The sequence below is a fragment of the Schistocerca americana genome, chromosome 6 (assembly GCF_021461395.2).
Source record: "Schistocerca americana isolate TAMUIC-IGC-003095 chromosome 6, iqSchAmer2.1, whole genome shotgun sequence".
Classification (NCBI taxonomy): Eukaryota; Metazoa; Arthropoda; class Insecta; order Orthoptera; family Acrididae; genus Schistocerca; species Schistocerca americana.
In genome coordinates this window covers 35,224,231-35,246,209 of record NC_060124.1, presented here as the reverse complement: position 1 = coordinate 35,246,209, position 21,979 = coordinate 35,224,231, and the positions used below count along the sequence as shown (strand labels likewise).

At 41.1% G+C, this 21,979-nt stretch overlaps 1 protein-coding gene across 3 annotated transcripts in view; it reads left to right on the top strand.

Annotated features, from left to right (window-relative positions):
* LOC124619910 (anoctamin-1-like) overlaps positions 1-21,979 on the top strand; it is a 244,349-nt gene that overhangs the window by 95,253 nt on the left and 127,117 nt on the right. The window contains exon 1 of one of the 3 annotated variants that reach the window (XM_047146546.1): positions 1,174-1,314. The exons of the other annotated variants lie outside the window; for them this stretch is intronic. The gene's annotated coding sequence lies outside the window, so the exon portion shown is untranslated. Of the gene's footprint in view, positions 1-1,173; positions 1,315-21,979 lie in introns of those variants that run through there. 3 annotated transcript variants of the gene reach the window in all.

Here is a 21,979-nt window from a genome sequence, read left to right as displayed (position 1 = left end):
AAACAAAATAAATTTTTTTTTAACTTTGCTATGAAAAGTCTAGCTTTTGTAAACACTGCTAAACAGAATTTTTGTGATAGATATGGATGGCTTTCCAAAAGTCACAATGCCTTGCAGATCAGCTGCTGTGATTACATGACTATATAATAATACTTTCAAATAGAAATGCAGTCATTAACAGAAAGCTTCTTAATATCACTAGCAATGAAAATTGCATGTAATATTCGCTGCAAGACTTCAGATATCAATATCTGACACTTAACATTTCAGAATGGCGATATTGTTCTCCACGTAACAAAAATTCTCCACTTGCTGCTATTTAATTTATGACTTATATTAGAAAACCAGTTGCTGATAAGACTGTGTGTGAAATGTTGTTAGTCTATAATTCTGGTAGCCTAGTTCCTACAGCAGTGACTACGACACACGGGGGAAATAATTCTTTGGAACAGTCATAATCTGTTCTATAGGAGGGTGGTAGTTCCCCGGACTGTTTCTTTTACCCTTTTTTGTGCGTGACTGTAATCAGACCTGCATTTTTTTCTGTTAACTAGGAGAAGTTATCTGTTCAATGGAACTGATATAACGTATCATAAAAGGTAGAAATAATTTGATTCAAAATTATAGTACCTGACGGAGAAACTGTTAACCAAGAATTATTTTATCTCCGAGTGCTGAAAATGAATCTGAACTAAACCAGAAACATTTTTGAACTTTTTTTGTCGCAGCGGTTTTGCGGCCTCGCGTACGAGATGAAATCGGAGCACATAAAAGTGTAGTCATCCACGCAGGTACAGCACATCGTTCAAAGCAAGATCGAAAGTTCGATCAGATAATTTTGTTCGTCTGCTTGGTCGTCATTCACTTGCTTCTATTATTGTTTAAAAATAAAATGAACGATTGCCCTCCGGAAGAAGTAAATCTTCAAAATAGCGAATACTTGTAGCTGTTCTGTCTTGATGAAAATGATTAACAAACTGTGGCTGGGAGAGCGCAACGGTGTTACCATAGTCCAGTCTAACGTAAGACTGTAGTGCGACTGTGCATGGCCGAGGGAGGCTGTACCGCTGATTCGTATTAGGTATCCCGTGGTCCGAAGCTGCGGCGCCTCTAGCGGATGGAACTGTGAACTATAGCTGGTCTCGAAGAAGGCGTTAGTTGTCGCGCCGCTAGATGTGTGGAAGGTGTGCTGCTCCACCGGTGACGGGAAAGTTGACATGCCTTTCATGTAAATCTGAACGTGAGAATCTACCGCTGTGTCGTGAATGCTGTCTTGCAAACAGATCTCACATAAAGTGCGTTGGATTTGATTAGGTATGTAAACATCTCGTTGTTGAAGAGAAACTGAGTGCGAAGGTAGCAGATTTTGTGTCCGGAGACACATGCGAGCAGCGCTCACAGTGCTAAATTGATTTGTATAGCTCCAGCAGTTTCTTCTTCATCTCGTCAGACTAGAGTGTACATCGCAAGAAACGCATCAAACAAATCGTTTTCTTAGTGTGTCCGCTATGATATAACCTTAAATGTACATAAACAAGAAGTCGTACTGTCTGGCAGAAATGTCATGTTCTTTGAATGGGCTGTGACTTTTTGTTTGCTGGTATGATATCCTGCAGGAGGAAGATGTATGCTGCTTTATAAAACGCAAGTAGTAGTAAAGCAAGGATATTCAGCGTTCAGAGGAGATATATTCAGGTTGCATGTTTATGATTTCCATTTGATGTACGGTACTTCAGCATGAGTAATTTTACTGACGCTTCTTCGCTGGCATGAGTACAATAAGTTATGGATACTTTTGGGTGAGGTGGAGCTGGCATAATATTTAGCTTCCTTTTTTTATGTCGAGTTTTCGTTACCCATCTCCTTTCTGGCAGATTTGTACGAAAATTGTAGGTGAGAAGTTGTATGTTAAACGGAACAGTGTTACGTTTGTACAGTGTTTCGCCTCGCGCATTCCACCGTTTGATGTGTTGGCCTTGACTGGCAAATGCTAGCACGCCGGCTTACAACTTCCTTCTTCGTGGGTATCCAAAACTATTTTGGTTTGCAGACAGAGCAAAATAACTTCATTGTATCGCTTCCTGTGCAGTATATGAGCGTAAGAGGCCTCTTTGTTTCGTGCTTTTCTCGAGCGAATCAACGTTGGAATTCTCGGATCTGGTGAGACGAAAACGTTTCAAAACTTAACGTAAACGTAGCATGAGTGTTTAGAGGTACCTCTCGAGGCTAGTGCGGAGCAATGTTTGCTGTTTATTGACACATTCACCGTCCGGTGAGACCGCGATCTCTGCGTCACTGCCGCACTTAGTCATTTCCGACAAGGCCGTGTGAGGCCGGTTTGTTGCCATTAACGCCTGCTAAAAAGCTAAACACAGTATATAATGTTCTGCCTTGTCAGAGCTAGGATGCAGAGATAGGCATCTTGTTACTTAGATGCTTAAAGTCTGCCCTGCCATCTCATTAAAATTATCTAAGGTCAAGGCGAAAAGTAGGTGATTTTTCGATTATTGTGGCTTTCAAGTGGACTTGCACCTAGTGTTTGGGGCCCTCTTCCAGTACATTGAGAATTCCTTTACAAAAATTAACTGACATTCAGATCCCAAAATATCAGATCAGCTGAATCTGACGATACCGGATGTCGGCTTCGTCCTGCGACGTAATGTTGTGGCGTTATGTCTGTTTGTGGTGGATGGTTATAATTAAAGTGCAGCTACTCAGAGGTCCAGTGGAGGCTGTCATTACCGTATGGCAGCGAAACTTTGTAGATATTCTAATGTCGAACTGATTTGTGCTGGAAAAAATTAGTTTTGGCCACCAAATGCAAACCTGGCGCCGTGAATGCAAGAAAGATTTATAGACATGTTTTCATATGTAATGCATTAGGAACAGGACATGGGCAGTAGAGGTCAAACAAGTGAGAAGGGCATAACGTTGCCACTTACCTAATTTGAACACACGACGTCGACAAGATGCTGTAGTGCGCCAGATTTGCAACAGGTGGCCAAAATTGGAACCAATTTTTTTTTTCAGCGTAAATCGGTTCAGCTTTAATACATTAGGATATCTACAAAGTTTCGCTGCCATACGATAATTACAGCCACCACGGGACCTTTGTGAGTAGCTGCACCACCTAGTGCTTGCTACGAAACGTGTGGAGAAAATAGAAATGCACTCATTGTATTCACCGATATTGCATTATAACAAGCTGTCCGCTAACAGTCACTTAAGTTAATATTTCAGTAGTCTCAGATAGAGACAGATGTTACAGTAAACTTCACGCTCCACGTGAGTGGGATTCGGATCCCCATTCAGCGATGCTAATTATCTGTGATTTTTCTAAATCGATGCATTGAATATCAGGATGATTCGCCTATCTGAGTTTGTCCATCTCTAATTAGTGTCATCGTCAGTTCGTCAAACCCTAATCATTTTTTCCTAAGCACTATATTAACCCTCTTGACAAACATGCGAAGTTAATGTCTCAGTTAAGGCTGTGAGCTGGATTGCTTTAACAACAAAGTACGTAGTTTAATTCATTGCATTACAAACTACAGTAACTTATATGGTACGTCATCTGCCTAAGTGAAACTGAAAATACTAGAATGAAAATCGGGACTCATTTATGCAATCGTGTCAATAGTGGCCCTTGCTTATAATTCTGGTCTGCATCATCATTCAATCTTAGCAATATTTCATTGTTGGACCATTATTTAAAATGACATTAAGATACCACCGACAGACCAGCTGCAATTGGAGAGCTTTAAGAGATCAAATGTGTCACTTCACACACTGTGATTGGCATGCTGTATGTTAATAGGTGCAAACGCGATGTTTGGTACTCGTCAAATTTCAAGCTTTGAAACAAGTGACGATCTGTCAGTAAACATCAGTGAAGAAAAGGGTGCAGGCAGCCACATTTTTCGATTCGTTCAAAATGAGTAGCTGGGTGCAGCTTTATCTTCAGTGATGTTTGCGAAAACAACCGCGTTTTTTTTTTTTTTTTTTTTTTTTAAACTGTCATGGATAAAATAAACTCCATGTAGTTTTAACACTGCTATTTCATTGACCATTATCTACGCCATAATATCAGCGAGCGATGGAAAGATTTGCATAATCAACAGAGATCAAAACTGGAATCTTCGTTGTTAAGCATTATTCGTTTTGTCAAATCTTTGGAAATACGGAAGCGTCCGATCCCATCCGTCTGCTTTGACCCAAGACGTCACAAATATGGCGGAAACAAAAACAAACACACACACTTTCCACAAGAAGCCTAATGACACTAACAGGACAAGCGCGGGAAATGGGGTGTTTTGGGTGGGGGGCAAACTAAATATAAACAAATTTAGACGCCTTGCGTAGCTACAACGTGTAAGTGAAGACAGCCATGCATGAATACCCACCCACCTCCCCAGGAGTCGTTACCCCTGCAACCCATAGAAGATAAAGATGCTTCAGTAGCTGATTAATGTTTTTTTTCTTTAAAAAAAAAAAAAATCTCACGGGATAGAACGAACAGATCAGAAAGATAAATATAATAAACTAAAACAGAAATTCGAGGAAACAGATAATTAAAATAAGTAATAAGTGTTTTTAAATTTAAAAAAAATCTCATGAGATAGAACGAACAGATCAGAAAAGTAAATAAAATAAGATAAAACAGAACTGGAGACAGCCACACTCAGACCAAACTTCGCGCCGTCATGACGTCACACACAACACCCTTACGTCACGGGTCAAAGCCGACGCGTGGGATCGGACGCTTCTGTCGACCCAAATCTTTCATGCCTTCATGGGGTAAATGAGTGACCCAGAGGACAGAGTTCTAGGGTACAAAGAAACACAGAAGAAAGGAAACCGTACTAAGACTATAGCATACGTTGAAAGTGACCACCATTCATATTTTGGCACTTTGGGGCCCTTGTCAGCAAGTTGCTAAAGGCAGATCGAAGCTGGATTGCTGCAATCTCATCCGAAATGTTCTGCTGCGGTTCTTGACGACTGTGAGGATTGTTGCGATACACCTTATACTTAGGGCTCCCCACACAAAGTAATCGCACACTGACAGATCAGGTGACATGGTAGCCAGCTAGTGCTGCGAGTAGACTGACCTCTGCTAACAACTGTTTGGCGTGAAGACTGTGTATTTGTGCTCCAAGGATTGTCCGGCTGTATGGACAGCTGCTCCGTCCCGTTGGAAGCAACTGTAAGTTTTTTCCTCCTCCCTTAATACCGTTACAGATGGTTTCAAAATAGTCTTTACTCATCCGGGCCGCATTCATTTGGCCCTCCCTGTACTTGTCAGGTTACACATATTGAAACAATACATTCCTTTGGGAGACGGATCAGTGGTGTGTCGTTTTCAGAAATTCACATTATTTCTTAACTACCTTCGCTTCGTAATTCGCGTGATTAGAAATAAGCTAGAGAAATAACTTTTTGAGCAAGCACTCCTAATTACAAAGTGACAGTTTTTGAACTACATGAAATAAAATCGTCATACCTTCCGAACGGTTTGCGTTCGAACATTCGAACTGCGCGGTTGACCGCGGGACATGGTGGGAATTAGTATGGTTTGGTTTAGCGACGAAGCCCACTTTCATGTGGATGGGTTCGTCAATAATCAAAATTGGCGCATTTGGGGGACTGAGAATCCACATTCCGCGATCGAGAAGTGTCTCCACCATCAGTTGGTGACTGTATGGTGCGCAATCTCCAGGAATACTATTCCTTGAAGGCACAGCGACTACCGAACAGCACATAAAGGTTTTCGAAGATGATTTCATCCCCATTATCCAAAAGTGACCCTGATTTCGACAAGATGTAGTTCATGCAAGGTGGAGCTCGATCCCATCAAACAGGAGTGTGTCTGATATCCTGGAGGAGCACTTTGGGGACCACCTTCTGGCTCTGCGGTACCCAGAGGCCACTGGCATGGGCCTCGATTGGCCGCCATATTCTCCGGAAATGAACACACAGGACTCCTTTTTGTGGGGGCTACGTTAAAGACAAGGAGTACAGGAATAACCCCAAAACCTTTGCTGAGATGAAGAAAGCAATTCATAAGGTCATCGACGGCATCGATATTCGTCTCTGCCACACCATCGCCAGTAATGGTAGGCATATCTAACGTGTCATAACCTAAATCCGAATATCCGTAGTGACGTTTACATGTTGAATAAAGTATGTGCACGACGTAGTTTGTAACTACTTTAGTTTTTTTCCTGTTCAGTAACTGTCATTCTGTGCTGTCGAGGCACATAGGATACCATCATTTTATTTTATTTTTTTCCACGCACTTGCTGTTCGGTTTCGTAATTATCAATTTTTGACGAGAAACACAGAACTTTCGCTTCAAGGAAGGGATTAATAATTTATGGTAAGGAGAAGTATAGAAAGTAGGACTTCTGAGCAAAATACTTACCTTTGCTGTCAACATTGTTTTCAATATAAAACTCCTACACTTTTACGGATAAGGTTTCCACCCGTGGCAAGTGAAAAGTAAGGGCAAATTAAAGAATTATTATTATTATCATCAAAGGCACAGTTCTTACTACTAAAGTTAGTCAGTTCACATTCTCACATCAAAACTAAGAGTACCATACTTGAAACTTAAAACATTTAAATGAAAAGTGTTTACCTTACTCGTTAGTGAAGAACAATGGGGGAGGGTTGCAACTTACACTTACAAGTACTTATTCGGTGTAGCGTTCTTTAGAAGTTTCTTCTCATGTAGAACATGCTGATAGAACTCTGAACAACTCTTATCTTACTTTAACGAGAAGTTCAGTTTCCTCACGAAGTACGAAGCATGTTGCAACACAAGTGGGATTTACTATTAGAATAACAGGCGGTTAAACAATTTACTTTTAAACCCACTTTTTTATTGCCTTCTCGTGAATTTTACCCATATGGGCTTTGGCTTATGATGATAAGACGATAAACTTATGAAATGAAATTTAAAATTGTACTGTATGATGTAAAAAAGTAAAACTGTAAAAGAAAACAAGAATAGCGACTTGAGGCTGTTCCATCATACTCATAGAGAGGCACGGGACAACCAAAAACGCAGAAACGATCCCGACACAATCAGGACACGTGGCAACCCTATTACGGATGGCTATTCGAAAGGAACAATTAAGAGCAGTGTAGCATCACTAACCGTGTAAACCATGCACCATTTGGTTCCATGTTCAATGATAGAAAGCAGTGTGTTTTGGCCACGGGTTTGCTAAGATAGCAGTTGTAGCCACATCCCCGCTGTTGAAAAAGTATTCAGTTCGTTGTACTGCATGTAGAATACAGGTTTTCTGCCGAAAACAATTGAAGAAGCAGTTCTTGTTCTTTCATAGTCGTTAATATTGATCAATCTGTACACTGAGCAAGCAATAAAGGAAACCAACAATAAATTTGCAAAGGAAATTAACGTTCAGAGAATTAAGTTTGTCACTGAGTTTTTAATTCTGTCTGAGATAGCAAAGATCTTATAAGATCATTTGAACAGAATGGAGGTCTTGAAAAAAGCTTATGTTTGAATATCAACAAAAGTAAAGCAAGGGTAATTGAATGTAATCGAATCAATCGGGTGATGGCAGAGGGAATGGCATTCGGTAGTACATTTGTTGCACACTAACGTGTGAAATTGTGCTTGCGAATTTTGTGAGCCTACAGATGGATAGTAAACTCAAATGCTACAGAAGAATGCAGAAGATTGTGGGTAGCTCGGAAAAATAATGAAGAAATAATTAATCTAATTGTGAAGGGTAAAAGGCGTGGCACAACTTGAATTGAATGAAGAATCTGTTGAAAGACATCGTGGGACATCAAGGAGTAATTGATTTGGTAATGGAAGGAAGAGTGTATGTCTGTGTGTGGAGGCAGTTAAAAATAGTAGCGGGAGATCATGGCTTGACTATAGTAAGCCGGGTGAAATATGTGAAGGTTGCAGTAGTATGAAGAGATGAAGATGCTTGCACATCACTGATTAACGTGGAGAGTTGCATCTAACCGGTTTTCTAATTTGAGACCACAAGTGTCAAGTCAAGGATATTATTATTATTATTATTATTATAAATATACAGAATTACCATATTTTTACTTTCAGTGGCGCTTCCGATGTACATTTTGGTGACCATCTGTATGTGCCCTTTCGCGCAGAGACAAACAGCAGGACGTTTTTGTTGCTTTTTTTTAAGCACACTATATTTTTTATTCGTTAATCCACTTCCTCGTGGAAATGTGTTTAAAAAGTATCATACTGAATCATTCGCGTAAACATGTTATTGAAAGCATAACACAAAAGCTGACTTTTAGACTCCTTTATTAGCATACATTGCACGTCTCGAAATAACCTGTCCTCTTGCTGGATGTGGCAGTAAACAAATGGAAACGCAAGGAAAATGCTCACCCGTCATTTACTCAGTTGTCTTCAGTTGGTTTGTGTGTGTTCATTGCACTCAAACGAAGATAACGTAGAAATGCTACTCATCTATGGAGAATGTAAATTAGCGGAACAGTAATGACTGATGTGCATTTTCCTTGTTTCATCTGTGTAAGTGGCGCTTGACACCCAGTTCAGATGATCCTGATTATACTATAAATCTACAGCGCCACTGTAATATTGTTAACAATAATCTTGGCTTTACGCGTAATGTAATGTACATGTGTAGAAGTAATTTCCACTACAGCAACAACGCTTTCTGCTTTCACACATCCTGGTCAACTACAGGGAATATTGGAGCAATTTTCGTAATCATAATTATGCGACAGCACAGCTGAAAGATTGTTTGTTGTATTTTTCAGTGCAATGTCTTGTGAGCGAGAAGGTGCAGCTAGAAATCTTGAGTTCCGTATTCTTCGCATTCGTTCACGAACTTCCCACACTCCGTCTGACGCCATAATTCCCAGAAGCCTTGCTGCTTCTCCATTGTCTCAGGAAAGATAGAAGTCATGAAACTCGAAAGTACTCTGTAGACAGCAAGAGTGAAACACCCACCTTCCTCTCGCAAAGCAATTTCGTATTGTCCGCGGATCGCTTCTGTACATTAATTCTCATTCTAAATCTTATATAGATTCTATTTGCCAATCTTACGGCAGAGTACTGTTATCCAAAGTGGAGGAAATAGTTGCCGGCCGGAGTGGCCGAGCGGTTAAAGGCGCTACAGTCTGGAACCGCACGACCGCTACGGTCGCAGGTTCGAATCCTGCCTCGGGCATGGATGTGTGTGATGTCCTTAGGTTAGTTAGGTTTAAGTAGTTCTAAGTTCTAGGGGACTTATGACCACAGCAGTTGAGTCCCATAGTGCTCAGAGCCATTTGAACCATTCTTTTGAGGAAATAGTTAACACGGGTGTTTTGTGTATGCAATCTCAAATCACTTGATCGCAGTTTTAGAAGTGACAGTTTGGCATTTCCGTCATAGTGATTTCTGGTAAAATATAAATGACTACAAAATCAAGATTCACATTTAGAATATTTATGCCCTGTTTGAATATTATACGCTTCTCCTTAAGTAGATATCACAATTTTGACTGAGGTTCAAAAGAAATTTAATACTTCTTGCACAAATATCTTACGACGAACGTGGTGAAAACTTTTAAAATAACAAGAATGTGTGTGGATGAGTGGGAAACTGCTGGGAATGAATACCGATATGGCGAAAATATGCTAGAATGAAGAAAAATAACCGGAAGTAATGAAGCAGATGTACGCGGCTCTTGGCAACGGGAAAAGAAGCGAATCACCTGACTGAGCGAAACGCGGTAAAACGCCACGGTTACATTTGTCCTAGACTGTGACGAATGCTGAAAATGCATCGCGCTGCCTTATTTCTATTCAGTCTGAAGCGTTAGTTCATTTTGTCCCAATTCTTAGTAGAAGAGTCCAATCCAAGTTTGGGAGGGGGCCGAGTTCGTCTCGCCTTGGCCAATCTCTCCACAAGTGTCTAGAGACTCCAGAGTAAACGATGTTTTCTCAATCTGTTATAAAACCAACCACTACAGCGAGAAAATTTTCGAGTCTGCTAAGTCTGAAAGACATGTTGCAAAGAATATTTTGTAAACTGAAAAGAAACGTGTAGTTCTGTAGGGGGGGGGGGGGGCTTCAGCTCCATCATAGACATACACCCCCCCCCCCCCCCCCTCTTGAAATCGCATCTGGTCGACGATGCGAAATTATTTTTACTCGTCCTCCCTCTAACACGTCCAATTTCCACGTGGATGACAAACTTTTCATCTAGTAAAATCTCTCGCAAGTCTAAAAATTAAGGAAAACATAAGACGCAGTACAATCTGCCGGAAGACTGTCGAAATTACATCATAATTGTTTTTCATGGTTGCATTGAGCATCATCCAGTAATAAGCATACGCAATTCACGACAATGTCCACAAAGATTTCGAGTAAACTGACAGTATCCCATAATCGTAAGCCAATCGTGGAATGTTGGCAGACCGTAGTTGTGCAATTGAACATCTCTCATTGTCGTAGGCGGTTATAGCTTTGTTCGGCAATTTAGTGTTTTATTTTCCTGTAAAATAAAGCTTATAAATATACATCGTGGTGACAGTACAGTGTGTTAACGCACGGCGTTCCATCGGGTAAGCCCCTCTGAGAGAGGTGATTTGAGGTATAAACGAAACTTTTAACGGGTCGACAGAAGCGTCCGATCCCACGCGTCAGCTTTGACCCGTAACGTAAGGGTGTTGCCGTGTGTGACGTCATGACGGCGCGGAGTTTGGTTTGAGTGTGGCTGTCTCCAGTTCTGTTTTATCTTATTTTATTTACTGTTCTGATCTGTTCGTTCTATCTCGTGAGATTTTTTTTTTAATTTAAAAACACTTATTACTTATTTTAATTATCTGTTTCCTCGAATTTCTGTTTTAGTTTATTATATTTATCTTCCTGATCTGTTCGTTCTATCCCGTGAGATTTTTTTTAAAAGACAAAAAACACTAATCAGCTACTGAAGCATCTTTATCTTCTATGGGTTGCGGGGGAGGTGGGTGGGTATTCATGCATGACTGTCTTCACTTACACGTTGTAGCTACGCAAGGCATCTAAATTTGTTTATATCTAGTTTGCCCCCCACCCAAAAGACCCCATTTCCCGCGCTTGTCCCGTTAGTGTCATTAGGCTTCTTGTGGAAAGTGTGTGTGTGTGTTTTTGTTTCCGCCATATTTGTGACGTCATGGGTCAAAGCAGACGCGTGGGATCGGACGCTTCCGTATTTCCCTTTTAACAGAGGGGAGAGATCCGGAAGAATCCGAGAAGGCAGCTGTAGCAATGCCACGCCATTCAGCATTGAGAATCTCCACTAGTGCTTTATTCTACCGCGGACACTTCGTCGAAACATAATTTTTAACGTTTGTGACTCAGGAACCACACCAATTCCAAGGAATATAGGCTCAACAGAGAAAACAAGAACAAATGTCATTCCATGTTGGGAGCAGAAACAAGCTTGAGTCTACATAGCGATTTTAAATTCTGTGTGGGTGTGAGACAGTTTTCATGCGTCTAAAGCACTTACGGGATCAGTTACTTCGCGCATATACCTGTACCTGAATGACCGGATAGGAATTTGAATCGTCGTCCTTTCTGTGTGTGTCCGAAGTTTCCGACTACTGCAGTAACTTTCTTCACCATGAATGACGAATCTTCCGTATCCATGTTTCATTTTGAAGTTCGCTGTCACAGGGATGGATTTCACCGCACCTATTACGTTTTCTCTTCCAGTCTTCTCCTCGTCTCACGCTGTTGACTTAATTTTCTGGATCCTGCCCTACATGTTTTACTTTTCGTGAGACGAAGAATTTTTCATTTTCGTACTTAGCGCCAGTGTACTGATCACTGCGCCACCTTACTCGTCTTCAGACCAAGCTGACAGTTTAGTTTTTCATCGAATAACATTTATTTTTAGCAACAGCGTCATCCGTGGAAAGTCGATGATTACAACTAATCATCATCATCATCATCATCATCATCATCTTGGACAGTTTCCAGCCACTGGCTGGGTCTGTCGGGAACACAAGCCTCTCCATCGTGTTCTGTCTTTCCACCATTCCCCCTCTTCCACCTTCGTCCAGTTCTCTCCTCTTCTCGTCACACATTCCTTCACTCCCTTCACCCATCTATCTCTTGGTCTTCCCCTGGGCCTCTTCCCCTCCAGTTGCAGATCAAACATCCTCTTTGGAATTCTTCCCTCATCCATTCTCTTCATGTGTCCATACCACTGCAGTCTTGATTTTTCTATCCTGTCCTGCACTGGTTCCTCCTTTAGTCTTTCCCTCACATACACATTTCGCAATCTGTCTCGTCTTGTTACACTCAACCTGCTCCTCTGGAACTTCATTTCACTAGCTTGTATTCTACTTTTGTCGCTTTTGTGCATTACCCATGTCTCACTTCCGTATGCCAATATGGGGACAAAGTAGGTTCGGTATATAATTCCCTTGGATTTCTGTGGCACCTCCTTGCTCCAAATAAGCCCCCTAATGCATTTGAAGAACTGCCCTGCTTTTCTGCACCTTTCATTTATTTCCATTGCGTTTCCCCCCTTACTTTCAATCGTGCTTCCCAGGTACTTGAAGTTCTCTACCACTTGTAGTTTTTCCCCTCCACAAGTTATATCCACATTTGGCCTATTCTTCTTCCTTGTTGTGACAATTATTTCACTTTTCTTTGCAGAGAAATGCATTCCATATTGTGCTGCCGTTGCCTCCCATATATCTAACTGCTCTTGCACCTCCTTCTCGCAATTTCCCCATAACATCAGGTCATCGGCAAAAAGCACTGCTTTCATTTTATGATCTCCAATTGCATCTGACACTTGCTGTAGGATTCGATGATTACAACTAATACCTCCCCGAAAATAAAAAAAATACTACTTTCCTATATGAGTGGCTCCATGATCTTATACTCAGTAAGGCAGAGCTCTCTGGTCACTCGCTACACTTTGCCTAATGCTATCTCGTTGGAACCAACCTAGTTTCGATAAGTTATCTATTGCGATAGCCATGTCTGGACACAGTGGCTGCTACGTTAGCCTAGAACCAGGAGAGCAAATGATTTGCCGTTAACTCCGAATCTTACTGTCTGAAGGAGTATGGAAATTGTAATTGAAGACACGCCGTTTCTGATGCTTAACTAAATATCAGCCTCGCTATTAGGCCTTGTGTACTTAAGCGTTTGTTGTTGTTGTGGTCTTCAGTCCTGAGACTGGTTTGATGCAGCTCTCCATGCTACTCTATCCTGTGCAAGCTTTTTCATCTCCCAGTACCTACTGCAGCCTACATCCTTCTGATCTGCTTAGTGTATTCATCTCTTGGTCTCCCTCTACGATTTTTACACTCCACGCTGCCCTCCAATACTAAATTGGTGATCCCTTGATGCCTCAGAACATGTCCTACCCAGTTGGTCAAGTTGTGCCACAAACTTCTCTTCTCCCCAATCCCATTCAATACTTCCTCATTGGTTATGTGATCTACCCATCTAATCTTCAGCATTCTTCTGTAGCACCACATTTCGAAAGCTTCTATTCTCTTCTTGTCCAAACTATTTATCGTCCATGTTTCACTTCCATACATGGCTACACTCCATACAAATACTTTCAGAAATGACTTCCTGGCACTTAAATCAATACTGGATGTTAACAAATTTCTCTTCTTCAGAAACGCTTTCCTTGCCATTGCCAGCCTACATTTTATATCCTCTCTACTTCGATCATCATCAGTTATTTTGCTCCCCAAATAGCAAAACTCCTTTACTACTTTAAGTGCCTCATTTCCTAATCTAATACCCTCAGCATCACCCGACTTATTTCGACTACATTCGATTATCCTCGTTTTGCTTTTGTTGATGTTCATCTTATATCCTCCTTTCAAGACACTGTCGATTCCGTTCAACTGCTCTTCCAAGTCCTTTGCTGTCTCTGACAGAATTACAATGTCATCGGCGAACCTCAAAGTTTTTATTTCTTCTCCGTGGACTTTAATACCTAATCCGAATTTTTCTTTTGTTTCCTTTACTGCTTGCTCAATATACAGATTGAACAACATCGGGGAGAGGCTACAACCCTGTCTTACTCCCTTCCCAACCACTGCTTCCCTTTCATGTCCCTCGACTCTTATAACTGCCATCTGGTTACTTTATTAAGCGTTACCTATTCGGAACCACTGCCAATACCACTAGTACAGGCTTGTTGCACAGATCTGTTCTCATCGTTTTTAGAAGTGAGCAAGTGATCTGCTCTAAATGACTCTTCCTGCTGTCATTCCCGTTTTGGACATTTATTTCTGCTATGTACGAAGGCGTACATATTCTTTAATTGCTCGGAAAATATGATACGTAACTGACACTTCCAGATTTTCTCACTCAAGAGTGCTTAAGATTTATTAGAGGTTAATGCCGAAACATTGAGGTCGTACGGCCCTTATAAATGCAAAGCGGCAAACGTACTAGGCAGCAGTGTAAGGCACCTAGGTTATCGAACGAAACTAGTTTAAGAAGCGTGCTAAACAAGGAAGAAACGATATTGTTCTTCGACGGCTTCCTCATGTGATTAACAACGCCTCCCACAGAAACAAACTTTTGCACTATAAAATGCCATGAGCCATTGGGTGCTGAATTAGTCGGATAAGCCAGCGGTGTCACTAATAATTTAAGTGATTGGATTTTCGTCATTGTTACTACTGTTATGTACGCCTAATGTTCTAGTGAAAGAACGCTTTCTTGTGTGTCAGGGCAATTTTTAATGTTTTAGACGCCGAAACGCACCTCTTCAGCCATAGAACTTGCCTGCCCCCCAGCCATAAAATAACAAGTTTCGATTTTTGAGAACTTTTTATAAAACCTACCATGAGAGATCATCTTTTTGTGAGATACTGTTCTGAAATTAAGCTTTTTAAAATCCATGGATAAGAAATAAAAACTTTGAAGTTTGCCGACGACATTGTGATTGTCAGAGACAGCAAAGGACCTGGAAGAGCAGTTGAACGGTATGGACAGTGTCTTGAAAGGAGGATTTAAGATGAACATCAACAAAAGCAAAACGAGGGTAATAGAATGTAGTCGAATTAAGTCGGATGATGCTGAGGGAATTAGATTAGGAACTGAGACACTTAAAGTAGTAAAGGAGTTTCGCTGTTTGGGGAGCAAAATAACTGATGATGGTCGAAGTAGAGAGGATATAAAATGTAGACTGAAAATGGCAAGGAAAGCGTTTCTGAAGAAGAGAAATGTGTTAACATCAAGTATAGATTTAAGTGTCAGGAAGTCTTTTCTAAAAGTATTTGTATGGAGTGTAGCCATGTATGGAAGTGAAACATGGACAATAAATAGTTTAGACACAAAGAGAATAGGAGCTTTTGAAATGTACTGCTACAGAAGAATGCTTGAGATTAGATGGGTAGATCAAGTAAGTAATGACGAGGTACTGAATAGAACTGGGGAGAAGAGGAATTTCTGGAGCAACTTGACTAAAAGAAGGGATTGGTTGGTAGGACACATTCTAAAGCATCATGGGATCATCAATTTAGTATTGGAGGGAAGCGCGGAGGGCAAAAATCGTAGAGGGAGACCAAGGGATGAATACACTAAACAGATTCAGACGGATTGAGGTTGCAGTAGTTACTACGAGATGAAGAAGCTTGCACAGGATACAGCAACATGGAGATCTGCATCAAACTAGTCTCTGGCCTGAAGACCAGAACAACAACATATCTATTTCTCATTTTGGTTGAATTTCATTTACTTATAAACCAGTCTTTCATTTAAATTTTCATCTCCATTATTTTGTCCTTAGTGCAATATATACTTAGGTTATGTTTTAAATGTTTTTATGACGATTACCGTGCAAAAAGTTGCACATCTGGTAACAGAAATAAATTTTTCACACCATTGTGCAAATATAGATTATTTCGTGTTTTGTTTTGTAACTGATGGAACGGAGTTTTAAAACAATTGAATATTTTAACAGACAAATATACTTAAATTCATATTGACAAAAATTCCGATTGAAATAACAATCACATAAACAAAAACGAAACAAATGAAAATGTTCATACGGTGATGATTTGACAAAGGAACAGAAATAAAAAATTACAGTTAAACCAATTAACGGAATAAAAATAATGATCGAAGTAATTTCGATAACAATTTAAAAATAAAAAGTAAAGTTATGCACTGATAAGATTCGAACCCTCAACCTCGTGCATGCGAAACTGTTATTCTATCCATTATACTACATTCAAATCAACTTTGTTAGCGCTATCAAACTAAATTTCGATTTTTTTCGTCAATTACTTGCAAATGGGGGTCCACAAGGGTAAATGGCTACAGTGTGTGGTACGCGGGATTTTAACCTACATGACCGAATAGATGGTTTCAAACGTCGATCGCACCGCTGGGGCCTTTTCTTGTTAGTAACGTACCGAAGATGTACACGGGGATATTTTAGAGAATGGTGTGATATAAGTTGCTATTGATAGTGGGACAGCATTGTGACGACCTGCTGTTTGCACCATGCGAGGAGGGCCACGTAACAGAGCGGATGCGATAGGAAATTGCACTTTCATGATTCGGAGAAACATTTAAGGTCGTGGAATGGACACCAAACCCTACGAGGACAGGCCTCTTAATTCACAAATTCAACGTATAATCGTCTTGTTTTATGTGCGCGTGCGTGCATATGTGTGTGTGTGTGTGTGTGTGTGTGTGTGTGTGTGTGTGTGGTGGGGGGGGGGAGGGGGGAGAGGGGGGGTGGAGAAAGAAAGAGAGAACGAAATTCTCTCCACTCTGCCCCCTCCCTTATCTGGCTTCTTGTAATCAAATTCGTTGGTTCACTCAACAGCGACTCTCAGGCGTTTACTTTTCCTGTATCTTGAAGCACATGTATACGAAATATTCCATAGAATTCGGTTAATGTGATGCATATCGATCTTCGTGAACTCATAGCACCACCACCACCACAGCTACTACTACTACTCCATGCAAGCCGTTTGCAAATGTTCACGATGGGTTGCTGTTAGGAAGGGAAGTTGGGATTTTCCTTCGGTCATCCTAATTTAGTTCTTTCGTCATACCCCTATCGCGTCCCAAGCTATTGCTGACACGGTTCCTTGGAAATGCCCACGGCCGATTATCTTGCTCCAGGACTGCCGAGACAATTTTCGCGTATATGTAATGAACGCATCGACGCACAATTAAAATGTAATAAAAGTCACAATCCAGAAACGAGGACATATAATTTAAGAACCATTCAATTCTTTCTTCATATCACTTTTTAATCCCCCCCATTAACCAAGAAAATACAGTAAAAAATCTGTTGAAACGATACATAAAATCAAAAGCATAAAACTTCTGTTCTTCACTACATGTACCCACACGACTATAGAACTTTGGTGACTGAGAATTGTGAGAAGCGCTTCATGCATTCGACAATCTGAAAATCAGTGAAATTGATGAGAAATGAAATAGATTAGAGATGTTTGTTGATGAAGGCTATCGCGGATACCACGTATCAGTGGTTTGTTTCGTATAAACATAGCAGCAATATAAGTACGGTAAAAATACCTTTGGCCATTTGCCTTTTTATTCGTCTCGATAGGTACTGTTCTGTTGCTGACTTCAAGTCGGCAAGCTGTCGGTGCATATGATGCCGCCCACTTGGGTTAATATAGTTACAAACAGCAAGCGCCTTTCATCGTAATTACTCTGCGGATCGCAGGAAGTGAAGACTTGTTATGATTTCATAAAGTCGTTTCGTAAAGTATCGAATAAGTATTAAACTGTATAGCTCAGTGGTTCCCAAACTCAGCCTAGCTTCGGCCGGCGCACCGTTAAAATGTGCTAATATTGTATACATGACAGCAAGGCATTTCAAGAAATTGTCTAAGGATGTGGGAGCCGATTACACGTCTTGTAAATTCAATTACAGTTAGAAATGTACCCTTTTCTTTCACAAGGGGAAGTCTATTATGTCAGACAGCCTGTGGAAACAGATTTTTTCACTAAACTAGCATACTTACGGCGGTATCTTTCAAAAGTTTTATTCGTTGATTCTCTTCCTGCAGGGACACAATGTGTACATTTTAAAATAATAAGAATATTTCAGCTTTCAGCAATAGATCACTACTTTTTGCGGAAGATGGTACCGTTTATTTTCTTTCCTTCTTCTACCAATTTGTAATCTCGAATGAAACTTATTTGTCTTGGCTGTATAAAAAACTTGTTTTTTAACATCTGTGACAGATCATCAAATGGTTCGCAAAAAGTACTTTAAGGCACATGTAAACGACGATTCCGCATAGATTAAAGACACATTTAGCGCCAAAATTCCATCTGAATTAACTCTAAACCACCAAAGGAAAGGAAATGTTACATTGCTACTAAAGCATCGTGTATTGTGCTACTCAGATTTAATCAAAGTATTATTATTATTATTATTATTATTATTATTATTATTTTCGATTATTCCCATTTAAAGAGAGCGTTTGAACTTGAATTCCTTTATGATGATTGTTTTCTCTAAGCCTAAATTTTCTTCCTGTGTTGACTGTGTTGTTTCTTTAGCTCCACTGTCCATTTGCATCCTGATCTCTTCTGTGTTGTGGTGTCAAATTTATGTTTTTTGATGATGTTCCTGAATTCCGTTCTATTTTCTGCATCGTTTACTGTTGTGTGTGCTTGTCGGAGGTCCTCTTCAACTTCTTTTATCCATCTTGTTTTACCCCTGCCCGAGTTGATGACTTTAAGAATTATTATTAATTTCGTGACTAGGGCAGTACAATAGTTACTTACAAATTTAAAATAAGAATTGCGTTCGAAGTGATAACTTATAGGTTATGCTTTAGTTAATTACTATTATTAGATCTACAATGGTATGTTACATAAGCAACTAAGTACAAAATGTCCTGCTTTACACCCTACTGCAGTTGTAAATTTACGAGGGTTTAGCAGTCTATGGTTAACGTCTTTACAATAAGTATCTGTTAATGAATTGTCTTCAGGATGGAACTTATTGATTTATGGATATCACTGGTAAAGCACAATCAATGCTAAATAGAGTTTGTTTCCGAGATTTTAGATTCATGAATTTAAAACACGCGTTTCATTTCTATTTTTGAACTAATCTACTGTCATCAGGTGCGCTCTTCAATAGCATTCGATCGACCAGCGTTTTGAACTGGATAAATTCTGACATGTTAAGGGCTTCGGGAACCAAAAATGTGTGGGAATCACTGATGTAGCTTACAGAATTGATAGTAGCATTTTAGATGTAGCCCATACGTCCAGTGAGTTTCTTGTAAATATTTTAACCCTAGACTACTAAACCCTCGTAAAGTTACAATTGCAGCAAGGTATAAAGCAGGTCATTGTGTACTTAGTTTCGTATACTATGTGATCAAAAGTATCCGGACACCTTACAGAAAATAATTCAAAAGTTCGTTGCGCCCTCCATCGGTAATGCTGGAATTCAATATGATGTTGGCCCATCCTTAGCCTTCATGAAAGCTTCCACTCTCGCAGGTATACGTTCTATCAGGTGCTGTAAGGTTTCTTGGGGTATGGCAGCCCATTCTTCACGGAGTGCTGCACTAAGGAGAGGTATCGATGTCGGTCGGTGAGGCCTGGCACGAAGTTGACGTTCGAAAACATCCCACAGGTGTTCTGTAGGACTCAGGTCAGGACTCGGTTCAGGTCAGTCCATTACAGGGATGTTATTGTCGAGTAACCACTGTGCCACAGGCCGTGTATTATGAAGAGGTGCTCGATCGTGTTGAAAGATGCAGTCGCCATCCCCGAATTGCTCTTCAACAGTGGGAAGCAAGAAGGTGCTTAAAACATCAATGTAGGCCTGTGCTGTGATAGTGCCACGCAAAACAACAAGGGGTGCAAGGCCCCCTCCATAAAATACACGTCCACATCATAACACCACCGCCTCCGAATTTTACTTTTGGTACTACTCACGCTGGCAGATGACATTCACCAGGCATTAGCCATACCCAAACCCTGCCATCGGATCGCCACATCGTGTACCGTGATTCGTCACTCCACTCAACGTTTTACCACTGTTCAATCGTCCTTACACCAAGTGAGGCCTTGTTTGGCATTTACCGGCGTGATGTGTGGCTTATGAGCAGCCGCTGGACCATGAAATCCAAGTTTTCTCACCTCGCGCCTAACTGTCATAGTACTTGCAGTGAATCCTGCTGCAGTTTGGAAGTCCTGTGTGATGGTCTGGATAGACTTCTGCATGTTACACATTATGACCCTCTTCAACTGTCTTCGGTCTCTGTCAGTCAGCAGACGAAGTCGGCCTGTGCACTTTTGTGCTGTACGTGTACCTTCACGTTTTCACTTCACTATCACATCGGAAACAGTGGACCCAGGGATGTTTATGAGTGTGGAAATCTCGCATACAGACTTACGACACAAGTGACACCCAGTCACCTGACCACATTCGAATTCCGTGAGTTCCGCGGAGCGCCGCATTCTGCCCTCTCACGATGTCTTACGAATACTTAGGACGCTGATATGGAGTACCTGACAGTAGGTGGCAGCACAATGCACCTAATATGAAAAACGCATGTTTTTCGGGGCGTCCGGATACTTTCGATCACTGTGTATGTAACATACCATTGGAGGTATAATAATTGCAATGTTCATTAACATAGTATATGTGGACGTAGATTTTTCGGTTGTTGTGACTCACAATTCTGTGGATAGGAATTTTGTCCGCCTTGTGCTCAACATATTTTAGCTTTCCAAAGCTTATATTAATAATTAGAGTAAATTAGCGGACTAGATGTCGAGAGACAAGGGCTAATTCTACCCCATGCCGTTGTCAAATATCACCAGTGAAGTGACTGCTTTACAATAAGACAGAAGCCCTAGTAACATAGATGTTCTACAGAGCCCTGTAACATTAATGTGACCACCGCCTGCGTTGAACGTCAGTGTGCAATAACCAGACACACACGGCAGGTGGAAGCACAACAGTGGAAGGTATATAAAACGAAAAACAGTACAGTCGCTGTCGTAACGCGGAAACGAAGCGATTTATATGACTTAAAAAAAAAAACAAAAAAAAGAAAGGTTCAGATCATTGGCTTTTGGATCAACGAGGGGGAGGGGGGAGCATTCCCGAAACGGCTTAGTTTGTAAACTGTTTGTGTGCTACCTTGGATAAAGTATATCGCGCATGGCAAAATGCGCTATCCAGAACCGACGCTGAGGAACTGTGGTGCACCACGGGCCATAGATGACAGGGGTCAATAACGGTTGCGGAGATGTGTGCGGGAGAGTAGACATGCAAATGTTGACCAATTGACCGCCCAGATGAATCAAGGGGCTACCAACAGTGTCTCATCAACGACTGTTCGGCTATAAGGTACTGCGTATTAACGTCCGCAACAGGTGCCTGCTTCATACACCCATGCTGAGTGCTGTTCATTGGCGACAAAGGCTGGAATTTTCCAGCCAGTAACGCAGCTGGACGGCTACTGATTGGAGACAAGTGGCGTATTCAAATGAATCGCGTTTTGTGCCCCACCAGACAGATGGCCGTTGGCGTGTACAGCGGGTAACGTCTGAAAGAAAGCATCCTGGAAGACTCGTCGGAATATTGTGTTTTGGCGAATGTTTTCGTGGAATCTTAGTGAATGCTCTTGTCAATCTGGAAGCCACAATGGATGAATATAAGTATGGATCTGTCCTTGGGGACCATGTCCACCCCTACGTGCAGTTTGCTTTTCCTCGGAACAGTGGCATCTATCAGCAGGACAAAGCAACGTGCCACACAGTTTTCAGTGCACGTGCGTGGACACAGCTTTCAGTGCACGTGCGTGGTTCGAAGAGCACCAGGATGAGTTTACCATACTCCCTGGCCACAAAACTCTCCCTATTTAAACCCAATCGACAATATGTGGGACGATCACTATTGGGCTGTTCACGCCATGGATCATCAACCGACGAACCTAGCGCA